At 47.7% G+C, this 22,298-nt stretch overlaps 1 long non-coding RNA gene across 1 annotated transcript in view; it reads right to left on the bottom strand.

Annotated features, from left to right (window-relative positions):
- Positions 1-19,555, bottom strand: part of LOC142652635 (uncharacterized) — a 28,717-nt gene extending 9,162 nt beyond the window's left edge. Inside the window, exons 1-2 of the long non-coding RNA XR_012847872.1 lie at positions 19,428-19,555; positions 14,497-14,620 (exon numbers count right to left, since the gene is read on the bottom strand). This is a non-coding gene — a long non-coding RNA (uncharacterized LOC142652635). The remainder of the gene's footprint in view (positions 1-14,496; positions 14,621-19,427) is intronic.
- Positions 19,556-22,298: the final 2,743 nt, after the last annotated feature.

The raw sequence follows: 22,298 nt of genomic DNA, 5'->3' as shown, positions 1-22,298 counted from the left end.
GGGTCATGGCCGGGAGAAATCCATCATAGATGTCTGAACCGGAGGGAGAAGAAAAGAACTAGAATCTGAGACGTCACCGGTGAGTCACTTAATGTAAATGTTTATTCTGCCTCTAATCAGTAATGTAGTCACTGTATGATCTGCAGCGAGATGATGGTGGTATGTTTTTTTTTGTGAAACCGCATCTCCCAGCATATCCTTATCATTGTTTCGGCCATGCTGGGAGCTGTAGTTTTACGCCGTACAAACCTATGCGCAGTGGCGTAAATACCGCTATAGCAGCCGTAGCGACATCTACGGGGCCTGCAGCATGAGGGGGCCTGTGCCACCCGCCGGCACGGCCCCTCCCATGGCCGCAGGCTCCGCTAGCAGCCGCTATGGCTGCTACAGCGCGACGCCACTGAACGGGTTGTTCCTACAAAAGACATGCATCCCCTATCCACAGGACAGGGGATACATGTGGGATCGCTGGGACGCCCAGCGATGAGGAGCACGGGGGACCGAAAGTCCCCCCTAAGTTCTCCATGACAAACCTCGGACTTCCGGTGTCTGTGTCGGCAGCTCCATGGAAATGACTTGCGCACCGGTCGTGCTTGTGCGCATGCGTGACCAGCGCTCCTTTCATTTTTATTGAACTGCGCAGACGCCGGAAGTCAGAGGTTAGTCATGGAGAACTTCGGGGGACTTTCGGTCCCCCGTTCTCCTTATCGCTGCCAGCGATCACACATGTATCCCCTATCCTGTGGATAGGGGATGCATGTCTTTTGTAGGACAAACTATAGGCCGTTTTTTTTGGGGGGGGGGTCTGTATGGCGTAATCTACAGAGGGGGCTGTATGGCGTTATCTACAGGGGGGTCTGTATGGTGTTATCTACAGGAGGGTTCTGTATGGCGTTATCTACAGGTGGGGCTGTATGGCGTTATCTACAGGGGGGCTGTATGGCGTTATCTACAGAGGGGGCTGTATGGCGTTATCTACAGAGGGGGCTGTATGGCGTTATCTACAGGGGGCTGTGTATTGTGCTATCTATAGGGGGCGCTGTGTGGTGGAATCTATAGGGAGGCACTATCTACAAGGGGGGGGGGGGGTTGTGTGATACCCAGCAGAGGGGGGGGCCCCAGTCAAAAGTTTGCTATGGGGCCCAGTCTTTCCTAGTTACGCCCCTGGGGTCAGCGCTAGCGTTACAACAATGATTGGCGGGGGGAACGGTATTTTATGTGTATTTATTATTGTATTTTTTTTTGCACTTTACTTTTATTTATTTTTTTACTATGGTCTGTCCCCCAAAGGTCAGAAAAGACCTTTGGTAAACTTTATATATTTTTTTTCTTTCTTTTACATGTTTTTCCACTGTAACTGGAGCTGCACAGCAGCCACAGTTACAGGGGAAATCAGCCCTCTCATAGTGACGATTGGCACTAATAGGGCTGTGCTGGGTCTAGTAAGACCCAGCAGCAGTCTGTCAGTAACGGCACCCGGTGATCATGTGACCACATGTGATCACATGATCACCGGGAGGAATAGAGACAGCGGCGCGGGGCCGCTGTCTCTATTCCTATACACAGCGTTCATTGAGCGCTGTGTAAAAAGACATCGGAGAAGACAGAAGCAGCTAAAGCTGCTTCTATCCTCTCCTCAGGGTCCCCGGCAGTCACTGACAGCCGGAGACCCGACATTCAGCTGCCCGATCGCGCGGGCAGCAAGTTAAAACCCGAGCCGTAGAAAGTCTATGGCTCGGGTTTTAAGGACCCGTCCCTGACCGCTGGCCGTAAAAATACAGCCAGCGGTCGGGAACCAGTTGTTAAACAGTGCACGGTGTCCCGCGGGCCGCAGATAACAGCCTCAAGGGCTGCATGCGACCCGTGTGCTGCATCGTGTTGTGTAATCCCCTATCAAAGCCTACTATGTGTAGGCTTTGATAGGGGAAGAACTAAAAGTACAGAGGTCACTGTACCTTTCTAGTCCGCGGTTGCCGTCCCTCTTCACTTTTTTCACTGTGAACACGCATAGGCGCGTTCACAGTGAAAAGATGCATAGGCTGGGCGGGCGGGCGGGCACGCGCAGAAACGTCACGTCTCCAGTGACGTGTCGTGTCCCATCCGAGGTCTCGCTGGGGCGAGACCATGTGATCGGGACACGACACGACAGTGGAGGAGGAAGAAAACGTGACGTCAGAAGACATGTGATCGGCAGAAAAGAGCTGCCAGAACGGAGAACAGAAGCAAGATTGCACAGGTAAGTATATTAGGGAATACTTAATGTGTGCATTGTGTGTTTAACTTTAAAATAAAAATATATCTCGGACAACCCCTTTAAGCAACTTTCAAAATGCTGTTTTGAAATTCCTGCTAAAGTTCTAAGTCTTGTAACGTCCTAGAAAAATAAAAGAACGTTCAAAAAAACTATACAAACATAAAGTAGACCTGTGGGAAGTGTTAACTAGTAACTATTTTATGTGGTATTACTATCTGTTTTACAAGCAGATACATTTAAATTTAGAAAACTGCTAATTTTTGCAAATTTTCACAAATAAATATTGAATTTATCAACAACATTTTTTCACGAACATAAAGTCCAATATGTCATGAAAACAATCTCAGAATCACTTGAATAGGTAAAAGCATTCCAAAGTTATTAGCACATAATGTGACACGTCAGATTTGAAAAATAAAGCTCTGTCAGGAAGGTCAAAAGTGGCCACAGCGGGAAGGGGTTAACACGCACATTTTTTAATAAATACATAAATATATTTTGTTATGGTAAAGGAGTTGTTCAGCTGTTAAAAAAAACATGGCAACAACCTTTGTGGTAAAAAGCAAAGCAGACAATATTTGTTAAATCCTTTGTCATAAGGCACTGACGTGGCGGACATGACCGTTGCAGCCATGCAGACTTCACTAGTGCAATGTCAAAAGAGACCAGCGGTGGGCCACAGGAACATCGGTGCTGGAGCTGCAGGAGATTTATAACAGCTGAATATTCGGTTTCAGAGGCAGACACAAATAGCAGAGGGCCCCTGTGCAAGAACAGTGGGCCCCTTGCTCTCTAAGCAGGGGCGTAACTAGGAAAGACTGGGCCCCATAGCAAACTTTTGACTGGGGCCCCCCCTCCCCTGGGTGTCACACAACCCCCCCCCCCTTGTAGATAGTGCCTTTTTTACAGCCCCCCCCGCTGTAGATAACGCCATACAGCCCCCCCTCTGTAGATAGCGCCATACATCCCCCTGTAGGAAACACCATACAGCCCCCCCCTGTAGGGAATGCCATACAGCCACCCCCCCCCTGTAGGGAACGCCATACAGCCACCCCCCCTGTAGGGAACGCCATACAGCCACCCCCCTGTAGGGAACGCCATACAGCGTCCCCTCCCTGTAGGGAACGCCATACAGCGTCCCCCCTCCCAACAAAAATGTGACCTACATTGTGTCCTACAAAATACATGTATCCCCTCTCCACAGGATCTCCACAGGATAGGGGATACATGAGTGATCGCTGGCAGCGATAGGGAGAACGGGGGACTGAAAGTCCCCTGAACTTCTCCATGACTAACCTCTGACTTCCGGCGTCTGCGCAGCTCAATAAAAATGAAAGGAGCGCTGGTCACGCATGCGCACTAGCACGACCGGCGCTCCATTCATTTCTACGGAGCTGCCGACACAGACCCCGGAAGTCCGAGGTTTGTGATGGAGAACTTCAGCGGACTTTCAGTCCCCAGTTCTCCCTATCGCTTCCAACGATAACGCATGTATCCCCTGTCCTGTGGAGATCCTGTGGAGAGGGGATACATGTCCTGTGGAGATCCTGTGGAGAGGGGATACATGTCCTGTGGAGAGGGGATACATGTCCTGTGGAGAGGGGATACATGTCCTGTGGATGTCCTGTGGAGAGGGGATACATGTCCTGTGGAGAGGGGGGGGGATACATGTCTTTTGCTCTATTTTGCGCCTTCAGGACCAGACACCGTTTAGCCATTTTTAGCACGTTAGTTAAATGCAGGGGCGTAGCTAAAGGCTCATGGGCCCCGATGCAAAAATTCTTACCGGCCGACGGTCCGCAGCTTTCAGCTGCATCGCTGGGTCTCCTAAGTGACCCAACAATGCAGCACTAGCAGCCGGGGGCGTCACTAAGGCTGGGTTCACACACCCTATTTACGGACGTAATTCGGGCGTTTTAGCATTGAATTACATCCGAAAATGCGGCTCAATAGCGTAGGCAAACATCTGCCCATTCATTTGAATGGGTCTTACGATGTTCTGTGCCGACGGTCATTTTTTTTTACACGCCGCTGTCAAAAGGCGGAGCGTAAAAAAGACGCCCGCGTCAAAGAAGTGCCTGTCACTTCTTCAGACGTAAATGGAGCCGTTTTCCATGGACTCCATAGAAAAACAGCTCCAATTACGTCCGTAATGGACGCAGCGAAAGATGCCTGCACATGCCATTACGGCTGAAATTACGGTGCTGTTTTCTCCTGAAAACAGCACCGTAATTTCAGCCGTAACAGACGCTGCCGTGTGAACATACCCTCAGGGCTTAAAATGTCAGGGAAATAGCCCCAATACATATGTGTCCGCCCAAAAAAAAGTGTGTATATGAGACAGCATAGCATATCTATAGCACTACGACCCTATAAACTATGGATAGGATTAGATACAGTGGCTTAGCAGACAGTATCACACATGATAGGATTAGATACAGTGGCTCAGAAGGCAGTATCACACATAATAGGATTAGATACAGTGGCCCAGCAGACAGTATCACACATGATAGGATTAGATACAGTGGCTCAGCAGACAGTATCACACATGAGAGGATTAGATACAGTGGCTCAGCAGACAGTATCACACATGATAGGATTAGATACAGTGGCTCAGCAGACAGTACCACACATGATAGGATTAGATACAGTGGCTCAGAAGGCAGTATCACACATGATAGGATTAGATACAGTGGCCCAGCAGACAGTATCACACAAGATACGATTAGATATAGGGCCCAGCAGACAGTATCACACATGATTGGATTAGATACACAGCTCAGCAGACAGTATCACACATGATTGGATTAGATACACAGCTCAGCAGACAGTATCACACATGATTGGATTAGATACAGGGCCCAGCTCGCTGACATTTCGGCTCCAGTGCTGGACCCAGGATAGGTAAGAATAATAATTTTGCTTCTTTATGTGTTACTGATTATTTTTGTGTGTTTGTGTTTTTTTACAGGTTCGGTTGTTGGACTTCGGATTCGAGGACTTCAATGACGGCGTTTTTTTTATTCTCAATAAAATGGTTAATGGGGGTTGTGTTTTTTTATTTCAATAAAATATTTTTTCTATGTGCTTGTATCTTTTTAAACTTTATTATCACCGCCTTATTAATGGCCGCTGGCTGATTGACAACCTCCATTACTAAGGCGGTACTTAATGTTAGCCGGTGCAGAGGCTACACTAACCCCCATTATTACCCCGGTACCCACCGCCACCAGGAGTGCTGGGAAGAACCGGGTACGAACCAGTCCCCGACCATCTGTAGTGACGGGCAGGCACCGGGGTGACCGCAGGCTGGTAGTATTAGGCTGGGGAAGGCCAAAAACAGTGGCCCTTCCCACACTTGTAATGCTGCCTGCTGCTGCTGTGTTGCATCTGGCTGGTTATGAAAATTGGGGGGGACCCCACATCGTTCTTTCCAATTTTTTTTTTTTTTAAATAACGTGGGTTCCCCCCCATTTTTCATAACCAGCCAGATACAATAAAGCAGCAGCAGCCTAGCATCACCAGGGTGGGAAGGGCCACTGTTTTTAGCCTTTCCCCTCCTGATAATACCAGCCTGCCACCACCCCAGTAGCCGACCATCACTACAGATGGTCAGGTACTGGATCGTACCCGGCTCTTCCCAGCACCCCTGGTGGCGGTGGGTACCGGGGTAATAAAGGGGGTTAGTGTTAGCCTCTGCATCGGCTAACACTAAGCCCCGCCTTAGCAATGGATGCTGTCAATCAGCCGGTGGCCATTACTAAGGCGGTAGTAATATAGTTTAAAAAAAAACACAAAGACATAGAAAAAATATTTTATTGAAATAAAAACCCCCACACAGCCCTCATTAACCATTTTATTAATAAAAAAAAAGCCGTCATCGAAGTAGTCCTGGAATCCGCCGTAGTCCAACGACCGAACCTGTAAGAAAACACACAAAAAAATGATTAGTAACACGTGTGTTAGGCTTAGATACAGGGCCCATGTGTGATACTGTCTGTGGGACCCTGTATCTAAGCCTACCACAAGGTAGGCTTAGATACAGGGTCCAGCAGACAGTAATCTTATACAGTATAAGATTACTGTGTGCTGGAGCCCTGTATCTAAACCGACAGTGTGGTAGGCTTATATACAGGGCCCATCAGACAGGATCATGCATGGGCCATGTATCTAAGCCTACCATGTGATTGGCTTATATACAGGGCCCATCAGACAGGATCACACATGGGCCATGTATCTAAACCTACCATGTGATTGGCTTAGATACGGGCCCATCAGACAGGATCACACATGGACCATGTATCTAAGCCTACCATGTGATTGGCTTAGATACAGGGCCCAGCAGACAGGATCACGCATGGGCCATGTATCTAAGCCTACCATGTGATTGGCTTAGATACAGGGCCCAGCAGACAGGATCACACAATCTGTGATCCTGTCTCATGGGCCCCCTAAGCCTGCTACATCGTAGGCTTAGGGGTTGTACAGTCTCTAAACATTGATGGCCTATCCTCAGGATAGGCCATCAATAGCTGATGTGTCGCCCGGAACCCGCAAATCAGCTGTTTTGAAGGGGCCGCAGCACTCGTACGAGAGCTGCTTCCCCTTCATTTCACTACTCGCCCACACTGTGAATCGCCAAAACGGATTCACAGTGTGACCGGAATGAAGTGACAGGAATGAAGGGGAGCAGCTCTCGTACGAGTGCTGCGGCCCCTTCAAAACAGCTGATTGGCGGGTCCCGGGAGTCGGACCCCGCCAGTCAGTGCTAACCTTACCTTCCTCTTCGGCCGCGGCGGGAGTTCTGTCGTCTCGATGCTGTGCGCGGCGCATAGCGTGGTGACGTCATGCGCTGCGCACAGCGCTTTACGTCAGGACCTCCGCTGCCATCCGGAACCAGGAAGGTAAGTAAAGTATGTTACTATAGTAACAGGGGCCCGCGGCCCGAGTTACTATAGTAACTTTTTATTGATGTAGTGCGGGGGGCCGTGGGCCCCCCTGGCTTCGGGGCCCGGTCGCAATTGCGACCGCTGCGACCCCTATAGCTACGCCAGTGGTTAAATGGCTATAACGTTTTTATTTGTTGGGCTAACGACATGTTTTTTCCGTAGACAATGCAGGTTTCATTTTTTATCGTTTTTATACACACCTTTTTTGCTATTTTAGAATTTTTATTCATAAAGTTTGAAAATAATAGTAAAAAAATAAGCTTGTTTTTGGTAATAACATAGTTTTACCCTAAAATAGACCTTTTATTTGTGATCGTCATTGTCTACCGTAAATTTTTATATATTACATGTCTATATTAGGGTAATTGGGTCAGCGCTAGCGTTACAACAATGATTGGAGGGGGGGGGGGGACGTTTTTTTTTTTAGGGTGGGTATTTTATGTGTATTTATTATTTACATTTTTTTTGCACTTTATTATTTTTTTATTACTATGGTCTGTCCCCCAAAGGTCAAAAAAGACCTTTGGGGAACTTTATATATTTTTTTTCTTTCTTTTACACCATGTTTTTCCACTGTAACTGGAGCTGCACAGCGTAGCTATGGCGTAGCTATAGGGGTCGCAGCGGTCGCAATTGCGACCGGGCCCCGAAGCCAGGGGGGCCCACGGCCCCCCGCACCACATCAATAAAAAGTTACTATAGTAACTCGGGCCGCGGGCCCCTGTTACTATAGTAACATACTTTACTTACCTTCCTGGTTCCGGATCGCAGCGGAGGTCCTGACGTCAAGCGCTGTGCGCAGCGCATGACGTCTCAGCGCTATGCCGCCGCGCACAGCATCGAGACTACAGAACTCCCGCCGCGGCCGAAGAGGAAGGTAAGGTTAGCCCTGACTGGCGGGGTCTGACTCCCGGGACCCGCCAATCAGCTGTTTTGAAGGGGCCGCAGCACTCGTACGAGAGCTGCTCCCCTTCATTCCTGTCACTTCATTCCGGTCACACTGTGAATCGGTGTCGGCGATTCACAGTGTGAGCGAGTAGTGAAATGAAGGGGAGGCAGCTCTCGTACGAGTGCTGCGGCCCCTTCAAAACAGCTGATTTGCGGGTCCCGGGCGACACATCAGCTATTGATGGCCTATTCTGTGGATAGGCCATCAATGTTTAGGGACTGCACAACCCCTAAGCCTACGATGTATCAGGCTTAGGGGGCCCATGAGACAGGATCACAGATTGTGTGATCCTGTCTGCTGGGCCCTGTATCTAAGCCAATCACATGGTAGGCTTAGATACATGGCCCATGCGTGATCCTGTCTGCTGGGCCCTGTATCTAAGCCTACCACACTGTAGGTTTAGATACAGGGCCCCAGCACACACTAATCTTATACTGTATAAGATTACTGTCTGCTGGACCCTGTATCTAAGCCTACCTTGTGGTAGGCTTAGATACAGGGTCCCACAGACAGTATCACACATGGGCCCTGTATCTAAGCCTTAGGGTATGTGCACAGACACTAATTACGTCCGTAATTGACGGACGTATTTCGGCCGCAAGTACCGGACCGAACACAGTGCAGGGAGCCGGGCTCCTAGCATTATAGTTATGTACGATGCTAGGAGTCCCTGGCTCGCTGTAGGACAACTGTCCCATACTGTAAACATGTTTTCAGTACGGGACAGTTGTCCTGCAGCGAGGCAGGGACTCCTAGCGTCGTACATAATTATGATGCTAGGAGCCCGGCTCCCTGCACTGTGTTTGGTCCAGTACTTGCGGCCGAAATACGTCCGTCAATTACGGACGTAATTAGTGTGTGTGCACATACCCTACCACATGTGTTACTAATCATTTTTTGTGTGTTTTCTTACAGGTTCGGTCGTTGGACTACGGCGGATTCCAGGACTACTTCGATGACAGCTTTTTTTTTTATTAATAAAATGGTTAATGAGGGCTGTGTGGGTTTTTTTTTTATTTCAATAAAATATTTTTTCTATGTCTTTGTGTTTTTTTTTTTAAACTATATTACTACCGCCTTAGTAATGGCCGCCGGCTGATTGACAGCATCCATTGCTAAGGCAGGGCTTAGTGTTAGCAGGTACAGAGGCTAACACTAACCCCCATTATTACCCCGTTACCCACCACCACCAGGGGTGCTGGGAAGAGCCGGGTACCATCCAGTACTTGACCATCTGTAGTGATGGTTGGCCACTGGGGTGGCCGCAGGCTGGTATTATCAGGAGGGGAAAGGTCAAAAACAGTGGCCCTTCCCATTCTGGTAATGCTGCCTGCTGCTGCTTTATTGTATCTGGCTGGTTATGAAAATGGGGGGGACCCCACGTCATTTAAAAAAAAATTAAATAAAAAATAATTGGAAAGAACGATGTCGGGTCCCCCCCAATTTTCATAACCAGCCAGATACAACACAGCAGCAGCAGGCAGTATTACAAGGGTGGGAGGGCCACTGTTTTTGGCCTTCCCCAGCCTAATACTACCAGCCTGCGGCCACCCCGGTGCCTGCCCGTCACTACAGATGGTCGGGTACTGGTTTGTACCCGGCTCTTCCCAGTACCCCTGGTGGCGGTGGGTACCGGGGTGATAATGGGGTTTAGTGTTGGCCTCTGCACCGCCTAACATTAAGCCTCGCCTTAGTAATGGAGGTTGTCAATCAGCCAGCGGCCATTACTAAGGCGGTAGTAATAAAGTTTAAAAAGATACAAGCACATAGAAAAAATATTTTATTGAAATAAAAAAACACAACCCTCATTAACCATTTTATTGAGAATAAAAAAAACGCCGTCATTGAAGTCCTCAAATCCGAAGTCCAACAACCGAACCTGTAAAAAAAACACAAACACAAAAATAATCAGTAACACATAAAGAAGCAAAATTATTATTCTTGCCTATCCTGGGTCCAGCGCTGGAGACGCAATGTCAGCGAGCTGGGCCCTGTATCTAATCCTATCATGTGTGATACAGTCTGCTGAGCTGTGTATCTAATCCAATCATGTATGATACTGTCTGCTGGGCCCTATATCTAATCCGATCATGTGTGATACAGTCTGCTGAGCTGTGTATCTAATCCAATCATGTGTGATACTGCCTTCTGAGCCACTGTATCTAATCCGATCATGTGTGATACTGTCTGCTGAGCCACTGTATCTAATCCTATCATGTGTGATACTGTCTGCTGAGCCACTGTATCTAATCCTATCATGTGTGGTACTGACTGCTGAGTCACTGTATCTAATCCTATCACGTGTGGTACTGTCTGCTGAGCCACTGTATCTAATCCTATCATGTGTGATACTGTCTGCTGGGCCACTGTATCTAATCCTATCATGTGTGATACTGTCTGCTGAGCTGTGTATCTAATCCTATCATGTGTGATACTGCCTTCTGAGCCACTGTATCTAATCCTATCATGTGTGATACTGTCTGCTCAGCCACTGTATCTAATCCTATCCATAGTTTATAGGGTCGTAGTGCTATAGATATGCTATGCTGTCTCATATACACACTTTTTTTGGGGGCGGACACATATGTATTGGGGCTATTTCCCGGACATTTTAAAGAGGCTCTGTCACCAGATTTTGCAACCCCTATCTGCTATTGCAGCAGATAGGCGCTGCAATGTAGATTACAGTAACATTTTTATTTTAAAAAAACGAGCATTTTTGGCCAAGTTATGACCATTTTTGTAGTTATGCAAATGAGGCTTGCAAAAGTACAACTGGGCGTGTTTAAAAGTACAAGTCCAAGTGGGTGTGTATTATGTGCGTACATCGGGGCGTTTTTAATACTTTCACTAGCTGGGCGCTCTGATGAGAAGTAACATCCTCTTCTCTTCAGAACGCCCAGCTTGTGACAGTGCAGATCTGTGACGTCACTCACAGGTCCTGCATCGTGACGGCCACATCGGCACCAGAGGCTACAGCTGATTCTGCAGCAGCATCAGCGTTTGCAGGTAAGATCGACTTACCTGCAAACGCTGATGCTGCTGCAGAATCAGCTGTAGCCTCTGGTGCCGATGTGGCCGTCACGATGCAGGACCTGTGAGTGACGTCACAGATCTGCACTGTCACAAGCTGGGCGTTCTGAAGAGAAGAGGATGTTACTTCTCATCAGAGCGCCCAGCTAGTGAAAGTATTAAAAACGCCCCGATGTACGCACATAATACACACCCACTTGGACTTGTACTTTTAAACACACCCACTTGGACTTTTGCAAGCCTCATTTGCATAACTACAAAAATGGTCATAACTTGGCCAAAAATGCTCGTTTTTTAAAAATAAAAACGTTACTGTAATCTACATTGCAGCGCCTATCTGCTGCAATAGCAGATAGGGGTTGCAAAATCTGGTGACAGAGCCTCTTTAAGCCCTGAGGGTATGTTCACACGGCAGCGTCCGTTACGGCTGAAATTACTGTGCTGTTTTCAGGAGAAAACAGCACCGTAATTTCAGCCGTAATGGCATGTGGAGGCGTCTTTTGCTGCGTCCATTACGGAAGTAACTGAAGCTGGTTTTCCATGGAGTCCATGGAAAACGGCTCCATTTACGTCTGGAGAAGTGACAGGCACTTTTTTACGCGCCGCCTTTTGACAGCGACGCGTAAACAAAAATGACCGTCGGCACAGAACATCGTAAGACCCATTCAAATGAATGGGCAGATGTTTGCCGACGCTTTTGAGCCGCATTTTCGGACGTAATTCAATGCTAAAACGCCCTAATTACATCCGTAAATAGTGTGTGTGAACCCAGCCTTAGTGACGCCCCCGGCTGCTAGTGCTGCATTGTTGGGTCACTTAGGAGACCCAGCGATGCAGCTGAAAGTGGACCGTCGGCCATGAGAAGTTTGCGGGGGGGGGGGCCCAGTAAGAATTTTTGCATCGGGGCCCATGAGCCTCTAGCTACGCCCCTGGTGCTGGGTCTTGTTAGACCCAGCAGCAGTCTGTCACTAACGGCACCCGGCGATCATGTGACCAGTCACATGATCACCGGGAGGAATAGAGACAGCGCCGCTGTGTACAAGTGATCAGATAAGACAGAAGCAGCGAAAGCTGCTTCTGTCCTCTCCTCAGGGTCCCCGGCAGTCACTGACAGCCGGAGACCCGACATTCAGCTGCCCGATCGCGCGGGCAGCAAGTTAAAACCCGAGCCGTAGAAAGTCTATGGCTCGGGTTTTAAGGACGCGTCCCTGACCGCTGGCCGTAAAAATACAGCCAGCGGTCGGGAACCAGTTAGTGGCAGAGCGGGGAGATACCTCCCCGCTCTGCTGTAGTGCTCAGTGGCGTCCCGCTGTAGCAGCCATAGCGGCTGCTAGCGGAGCCTCCGGCCATGGTGGGGGCCCGTGCTGGCGGGCGACACGGGCCCCCTCATGCCGCGGGCCCCGTAGCAGCCGCTACTGCTGCTACGGCGGTAGTTACGCCACTGTCTCTAAGGTGTCATTCACACAGGTCAGTTTGTTATGTTTCTCTAGCAATCCCCAGTAATTGTGAGCTATAGACAGTAGGAAGCTGCAAGCTGCTTATAAGGTGGCAGTAGGCTGCAGCAATGGTATGTCCGCCCCTGATCTGTTTTGTTATTATATGTATATCTATCTATCTATATACAGTATATAAATAATATACATTCATTGTAATAATAATAAAGAATTTATTCATATATTGTCTCTGTCATGCTGAGCATTCTGCCCTCAGGTGTGACTGCTCAGCATGACACATATACAGAGTAGAGTCAGAGGGTTTTGGCCTCTGTAGGGCACCATTTCTTTAGCCTAGGGTATCCTTTGTATGGTCCTCACTCAGGCACCTTTGTATGGTCAGCACCATTACTTTATTCAGGCACCATTGCCTTAGTCTGTCTAGGACACCATCTGTTTGGCCTCTCTGAGGGACACTATGTGTTTGGCATCTCAATTTATTTACTTGATAATTTTAAAAAGAAATAGGGAAATAAAATGAAAAAAAAAAAAATAGTCCAAATGAAATGCTAACTTTTAGGTACATGTGTCCACCTTTACCTTTGCTTGATTTTCATTAAGGACTCAAATTTCTCAGGATACAAATATGACACATTCTTGCGTCAATGAGTAAACAAATGTATACCGTCTATGGGTGATAGATGGCCAAGCGATGAAATCCGTCAGAGATAAAGATATATTCAATCTACTAAAAAAAAGTATACCGTGCAGTCTGCATATTTTTAACATGGGAACCTATGGGCGATGGACGGCCAACAGATTACATCTGTCTGAGGAATTTAAACATTAATCTCAATTACTCTCACAGATTGAAGTATACTTTTTTTTAACATGGAATCCTATGTTTTCTCGCACCAGTCATCTCAGGATATGTTGAGCCGAGAGATAAATTAGTTTTCAGGGTTGCAGTCTGCCATTCAGTCTTCACGATTGCAGACCGCCTTCCAGTTTTCACGATTGCAGACCACCTTCCAGTCTTCAGGGTTGCAGATGGCCCTCCATTTTTCATTGTTGCAGCCTGCAGGGTTCTAATAATAGAAGTACTGCTTCCAGTACGGTCAGCTACTCAGCTAGTGGATTTACCTCAATAAGCTAAGCTCTGCGACGCTGGGCCACAGGTCAGGACGTCTAGGGTAAGGTCTGAATTTCTCCTCCTGTAGTCTTGCCCCTTTTCCCTTTACACAGGACAGCATTGGTAGACCAAGTGGGTGGACCAAGTGAGTACGGGATGCAGAGGCGTAGCTAGGTTCTCCTGCACCCGGGGGAAAGATTCAGATTGGCGCCCCCCCCCAACTTATTTCCTTCCCCCTCGCCATGTTTTCTTTCTCTACCAATCGATGAGATGTAATTTTTTGTTCACAATTTTTTTTATGTAACTCGAGTATAAAAGCATTTCTACATTTTACAAGCGATGTAGTTCTATAATGTACTTAACATAAAAATTAAAAAAAATAAATTAAAGAGGCCACACACAGCCCCCTGTAGATAGCGCCACACAGCCCCTCTCTTGTAGATAATGCCACACACAGCCCCCGTGTAGATAGCGCCACACAGCCCCTCTCTTGTAGATAGTGCCACACACAGCCCCCAGTAAATAGTGCCACACACAGCCCCCCTTATAAATAGTGCCACACAGCCCCCCTTGTAAATAGTGCCACATTACAAACAGATAGTGCCCATTTACAAAGGGGCAGCGGGCTGCTGCCCCTTTGTAAATAGCGCCACACACCCCCCCCTTTTAAATAGCGCCACACTGTGAACAGACCGGTGAGCGGTAGCCTACCGATACCACTCTCCGCTCTGCCTGGTGTGACTTACCGGAGGAGCCGAGGAGGTCATTCGGCGCAGGCAGCGGCGGAGTTTCTTCTGACTAGGGTTGGTGACAGCCAGGGCCGGCCTTAACTTGGATGGCGCCCTGTGCGGGACTCACTATTGCCGCCCCCTACAGAAACCAAAAATTAACCACATATATAGACACGCTGGAACATATATACTGTACATACATAAAGACAGATATTTAGACATACAGGCAAATATAGATACACACATCTGGAATACATACATACAGGGAAATATATAGACGTACAGACACATATAAACACACACACACACACACACACACACACACACACACACACACACCAGGCAGATAAATACACAGACCGGAACATATACAAATACATAAAAGGCACAAAGACACATTCACAAACAAACCCATATATACCCACACAGGCACATATGTACACAGAACAGATAATGTAGTAGCTGTTGCCTGCAATCCTATGTAACACCACAGATAACACATTGTAGCAGAGCTGAGATTGTAATTTAGCACTATGTGTTATCTGTGGTATTACATAGGACTCAGGGGCGTAGCTAGAGGCTCATGGGCCCCGATGCAAAAATTCTTACTGGGCCCCCCCCCCCCCCCGCAAACTTCTCATGGCCGACGGTCCGCTTTCAGCTGCATCGCTGGGTCTCCTAAGTGACCCAACAATGCAGCACTAGCAGCCGGGGGCGTCACTAAGGCTGGGTTCACACACTATTTACGGACGTAATTAGGGCGTTTTAGCATTGAATTACGTCCGAAAATGCGGCTCAAAAGCGTCGGCAAACATCTGCCCATTCATTTGAATGGGTCTTACGATGTTCTGTGCCGACGGTCATTTTTTTTTACGCGTCGCTGTCAAAAGGCGGCGCGTAAAAAAGTGCCTGTCACTTCTTCAGACGTAAATGGAGCCGTTTTCCATGGACTCCATGGAAAACCAGCTTCAGTTACTTCCGTAATGGACGCAGCAAAAGACGCCTCCACATGCCATTACGGCTGAAATTACGGTGCTGTTTTCTCCTGAAAACAGCACAGTAATTTCAGCCGTAACGGACGCTGCCGTGTGAACATACCCTCAGGGCTTAAAATGTCCGGGAAATAGCCCCAATACATATGTGTCCGCCCAAAAAAAAAGTGTGTATATGAGACAGCATAGCATATCTATAGCACTACGACCCTATAAACTATGGATAGGATTAGATACAGTGGCTGAGCAGACAGTATCACACATGATAGGATTAGATACAGTGGCTCAGAAGGCAGTATCACACATGATAGGATTAGATACACAGCTCAGCAGACAGTATCACACATGATAGGATTAGATACAGTGGCCCAGCACAGTATCACACATGATAGGATTAGATACAGTGGCTCAGCAGACAGTACCACACATGATAGGATTAGATACAGTGGCTCAGCAGACAGTACCACACATGATAGGATTAGATACAGTGGCTCAGCAGACAGTATCACACATGATAGGATTAGATACAGTGGCTCAGCAGACAGTACCACACATGATAGGATTAGATACAGTGGCTCAGCAGACAGTATCACACATGATAGGATTAGATACAGTGGCTCAGCAGACAGTATCACACATGATCGGATTAGATATAGGGCCCAGCAGACAGTATCATACATGATTGGATTAGATACACATCTCAGCAGACTGTATCACACATGATAGGATTAGATACAGGGCCCAGCTCGCTGACATTGCGGCTCCAGCGCTGGACCCAGGATAGGTAAGAATAATAATTTTGCTTCTTTATGTGTTACTGATTATTTTTGTGTTTGTGTTTTTTTTACAGGTTCGGTTGTTGGACTTCGGATTTGAGGACTTCAATGACGGCGTTTTTTTTATTCTCAATAAAATGGTTAATGAGGGTTGTGTTTTTTTATTTCAATAAAATATTTTTTCTATGTGCTTGTATCTTTTTAAACTTTATTACTACCGCCTTAGTAATGGCCGCTGGCTGATTGACAACCTCCATTACTAAGGCGAGGCTTAATGTTAGCCGGTGCAGAGGCTACACTAACCCCCATTATTACCCCGGTACCCACCGCCACCAGGGGTACTGGGAAGAGCCGGGTACAAACCAGTACCCGACCATCTGTAGTGACGGGCAGGCACCGGGGTGGCCGCAGGCTGGTAGTATTAGGCTGGGGAAGGCCAAAAACAGTGGCCCTCCCACCCTTGTAATGCTGCCTGCTGCTGCTGTGTTGTATCTGGCTGGTTATGAAAATTGGGGGGGACCCGACATCGTTCTTTCCAATTATTTTTTATTTTAAATGACGTGGGGTCCCTCCCATTTTCATAACCAGCCAGATACAATAAAGCAGCAGCAGGCAGCATTACCAGGATGGGAAGGGCCACTGTTTTTTGACCTTTCCCCTCCTGATAATACCAGCCTGCGGCCACCCCAGTGGCCAACCATCACTACAGATGGTCAAGTACTGGATGGTACCCGGCTCTTCCCAGCACCCCTGGTGGTGGTGGGTAACGGGGTAATAATGGGGGTTAGTGTTAGCCTCTGTACCTGCTAACACTAAGCCCCGCCTTAGCAATGGATGCTGTCAATCAGCCGGCGGCCATTACTAAGGCGGTAGTAATATAGTTTAAAAAAAAACCACAAAGACATAGAAAAAATATTTTATTGAAATAAAAAAAAAACCCACACAACCCTCATTAACCATTTTATTAATAAAAAAAAAAGCTGTCATCGAAGTAGTCCTGGAATCCGCCGTAGTCCAACGACCGAACCTGTAAGAAAACACACAAAAAATGATTAGTAACACGTGTTAGGGTATGTGCACACACACTAATTACGTCCGTAATTGACGGACGTATTTCGGCCGCAAGTACTGGACCAAACAAAGTGCAGGGAGCCGGGCTCCTAGCATCATACTTACGTACGACGCTAGGAGTCCCTGCCTCGCTGCCGGACAACTGTCCCGTACTGAAAACATGTTTACAGTATGGGACAGTTGTCCTGCAGCGAGCCAGGGACTCCTAGCATCGTACATAACTATAATGCTAGGAGCCCGGCTCCCTGCACTGTGTTCGGTCCGGTACTTGCGGCCGAAATACGTCCGTCAATTACGGACATAATTAGTGTCTGTGCACATACCCTAAGGCTTAGATACAGGGCCCTTGTGTGATACTGTCTGTGGGACCCTGTATCTAAGCCTACCACAAGGTAGGCTTAGATACAGGGTCCAGCAGACAGTAATCTTATACAGTATAAGATTAGTGTGTGCTGGGGCCCTGTATCTAAACCTACAGTGTGGTAGGCTTAGATACAGGGCCCAGCAGACAGGATCACGCATGGGCCATGTATCTAAGCCTACCATGTGATTGGCTTAGATACAGGGCCCAGCAGACAGGATCACACAATCTGTGATCCTGTCTCATGGGCCCCCTAAACCTGATACATCGTAGGCTTAGGGGTTGTGCAGTCCCTAAACATTGATGGCCTATCCACAGGATAGGCCATCAATAGCTGATGTGTCGCCCGGGACCCGCAAATCAGCTGTTTTGAAGGGGCCGCAGCACTCGTACGAGAGCTGCCTCCCCTTCATTTCACTACTCGCTCACACTGTGAATCGCCGACACCGATTCACAGTGTGACCGGAATGAAGTGACAGGAATGAAGGGGAGCAGCTCTCGTACGAGTGCTGCGGCCCCTTCAAAACAGCTGATTGGCGGGTCCCGGGAGTCAGACCCCGCCAGTCAGGGCTAACCTTACCTTCCTCTTCGGCCGCGGCGGGAGTTCTGTAGTCTCGATGCTGTGCGCGGCGGCATAGCGCTGTGACGTCATGCGCTGCGCACAGCGCTTGACGTCAGGACCTCCGCTGCGATCCGGAACCAGGAAGGTAAGTAAAGTATGTTACTATAGTAACAGGGGCCCGCGGCCCGAGTTACTATAGTAACTTTTTATTGATGTGGTGCGGGGGGCCGTGGGCCCCCCTGGCTTCGGGGCCCGGTCGCAATTGCGACCGCTGCGACCCCTATAGCTACGCCAGTGATAGGACTGCAGGCAACAGTTACTACATTATCTGTAATCAGAGTTATCACTGTGTTATCTGTGGTGTTACATAGGACTGCAGGTAACACTACTATCTGTATTTCGAGAGTTATCACTGTGTTATCTGTGGTGTTACATAGGACTGCAGGTAACACTACTACATTATCTGTACTCGGAGAGATATGACTGTGTTATCTGTGGTGTTACACAGGACTGCAGGTAACAGCTACTACATTATCTGTACTGTGTAGCAGAGCTGAAGATTGTAATTTAGCACACAGTACAGATAATGTAGTAGATGTTACCTGCAGTCCTATGTAACAACACAGATAACACAGTGATAACTCTGATTACAGATAATTTAGTAGATGTTACCTGCAGTCCTATGTAACACCACAGATAACACATTGTAGCAGAGCTGAGATTGTAATTTAGCACTATGTGTTATCTGTGGTGTTACATAGGACTGCAGGCAACAGCTACTACATTATATGTACTCAGAGAGATATGACTGTGTTATTTGTGGTGTTACACAGGACTGCAGGTAACAGCTACTACATTATCTGTACTCAGAGAGATATGACTGTGTTATCTGTGGTGTTACACAGGACTGCAGGTAACAGCTACTACATTATCTGTACTGTGTAGCAGAGCTGAGATTGTAATTTAGCACACAGATTGTAATTTAGCACACAGTACAGATAATGTAGTAGATGTTCCCTGCAGTCCTATGTAACACCACAGGTAACAGTGATAACTCTGAGTACAGATAATGTAGTAGATGTAACACACACACACACACACACATACACACACACACACACACACACACACACACACACACACGCACACACAGACACAGACACACATTACACACAGACACTCACCATGTCTCCTTACTGACAGGTCAGGACCGGCTGTGTTTGGGCGGGGCTTCCTCTTTGCTTCTCGGCAGAGCACAGGCAGATGCTGGGAGGCTGCAGCACGGGAGTGGACCTGTCCCCTGACCTGAGTCATCTGACCTCATGTCACTGACGTGAGGTCAGGTGACTGGTCCACTCCCTGGCCGTCACAGACCCCGGTCAGAACGCCGTAATGTCCTGGCTCTTCCTAAGCTACTGCAGGTGTCCCACATACGGGGCGCCTGTCAGCAGTGATCAGCTGCTCTTCGGCGCCCCCCTATCAGTATCCTCCAGGCTGCGCCCGGGGCACATGCCCCGCTTGCCCCCCCCTTAGCTACGCCCCTGACGGGATGAGTCGTGGTACTTCCTTCCAAGCCCTCCCCATACCCCCAAAGTGCAATGTCTATTCAAGGCTGCCAGCTGAGGCACACATATGAATTTCAGCTACATCACTGGGTCTCTTAGATAACCGATTGATGCAGCACTAGGAGCCCGGTCACTGGACAGATTTTGGGCTGAGCGTACACACAGCCATTTTACAGCACAGACAGATCCAATTTCAACTAAACATGCAACTCTAAAGTTTCCCCTAATACAGTGTTCGGTAGATTCCCTTTCAGGGCACACACCCCATGATGAATGTGTCAGTCTTAAAACATCAGGTACAGCCTGCCGAACAAGAAAAATTTCAGAAACTTGTTCCAACAAATAATGCGGGGACTTACTAAATATGGTGTTTAGACTGAACTACCTAAAAAGTCTCATCATTTGTTTTCCAAAATACGTATGACATTTGACATTATTAACATTCCAACCTTATTTTTCAACAAAACTTTGTTTAGACCTCTGTAAAGCACTATTTGTTTGGTCCTCGCTAGGGCACCATTTGTTTAGCCTCTCTCGGGCATCAGTTTTTTGGCCTCTCTATGGCGCCATTTGTTTGGCCTCGTTAGGGCAACATTTTTTTAGCCTCTTTAGAGCAGCATTTTTCTGGCTTCTCTCGAGCACCATTTATTTGGCCTCTCTCAGGCACTATTTGTTTAGCCTCTCTCAGGCACCAGTTTTTGGTATCTTTAGGGCACAATTTGTTTGGCCTCGTTAGGGCACTATTTGTTTGGCCTCTTTAGGGCAACATTTGTTTAGCCTCTTTAGGGCAGCATTTGTTTGGCTTCTCTCGAGCATCATTTGCTTGGCCTCTCGGGCACTATTTGTATGGCCTCTCTCAGGCACCATTTGTTTGGCCTCTCTTAGACACAATTTTGTATGGCCTCTCTCGGGCACATTTGTTTAGCCTCTCTTAGGCATCATTTGCTTAGCCTCTGTCGGGCATTTGTTTTTTGGCTTCTCTCGGGCACCATTTGTATTGCCCCTCTCGGGCACCATTTGTATGGCCTCGTTTAGCCAACATTTGTTTGGCCTCTCTTAGGCACCATTTGCTTAGCCTCTGTCGGGCACAAGTTTTTTTGCCTCTCTAGGGCACCATTTGTTTGGCCTCTTTAGGGCACCATTTGTTTAGCCTCACTTAGGCACCATTTGCTTAGCCTCTGTCGGGCATTTGTTTTTTGGCTTCTCCCGGGCACTATTTGTTTTGCCCCTCTCGGGCAGCATTTGTATGGCCTCTTTCAGCAGACATTTGTTTGGCCTCTCTTAGGCACCATTTGCTTAGCGTCTGTCGGGCACCAGTTTTTTGGCCTCTCATGGGCACCATTTGTTTGGGCTCTTTAGGGCAGCATTTGTTTGGCTTCTCTCAAGCATCATTATCTTTGTCTCCCTCGGGCACTATTTGCTTTGCCACTCTCTGGCACCATTTGTTTGGCCTCTCGTGGGCACAATATTGTATGGCCTCTCTCGGGCGCCATTTGTGTAGCTTTTCTTAGGCACCATTTGCTTAGCCTCTGTGAGGCATCAGTTTTTTGGCCTCTGTATGGCACTATTTGTTTGGCCTCTTTAGGGCAGTATTTCTTTAGCTTCTTTGTATGGTCCTCACTCGGGTACCATTTGTATGGTCCTCACTCTGGCACTATTTGTATGGTCCTCACTCGGGCACAATTTGTATGGTCCTCACTTGGGCACCATTTGTATGGTCCTCTCTCGGGCACCATTTGTATGGTCCTCTCTCGGGGCACCATTTCTATGGTCCTCTCTCTGGCACCATTTGTATAGTCTTTTCTCGGGCACCATTTGTATGGTACTCTCTCGGGCACCATTTCTATGGTCCTCTCTCTGGCACCATTTGTATGGTCCTCTCTCGGGCACCATTTGTATGGTCCTCTCTCGGGCACCATTTGTATGGTCCTCACTCAGGCAACCATTTGTATGGTCCTCACCAGGGCACCATTTGTATGGTCCTCTCTTGGGCACCATTTGTATGGTCCTCTCTCGGGCACCATTTGTATGGTCCTCTCTCGGGCACCATTTGTATGGTCCTCTCTCGGGCACCATTTGTATGGTCCTCAGTTGGGTACCATTTGTATGGTCCATTTGTTTGGTCTTCACTCAGGTACCATTTTGTTTGGTCAGCACCATTTGTGTGGTCCATTTGTTCGGTCTTCTCTCATGTACCATTTGTTTGGTCAGTGCCATTCTTTATTCATTCACTAATTTTTTTTAGACTCTATAGGACATCATTTGTTTGACTCTCACTTTACACCATTGTTTTATAGCCTTTCTATGATTCCATTTGTTTGGTTTTTCTATTTGACACCATTTGTTTGGCCTCTTTGTCGGGCACTATTAGTTTGGTGTCTCTATTTATTTACTCAATAATATTCAAAATGTTGTTTGATCTAAATTAAAGGATATCTTTTAATTACAGATGTGTCCACCCTTACCTTTGCTTGAGTTTCATTAAGGACT

The sequence above is a fragment of the Rhinoderma darwinii genome, chromosome 5 (genome assembly GCF_050947455.1).
Source record: "Rhinoderma darwinii isolate aRhiDar2 chromosome 5, aRhiDar2.hap1, whole genome shotgun sequence".
Lineage (NCBI taxonomy): Eukaryota > Metazoa > Chordata > Amphibia > Anura > Rhinodermatidae > Rhinoderma > Rhinoderma darwinii.
This window is presented reverse-complemented; position numbering and strand designations above follow the sequence as displayed.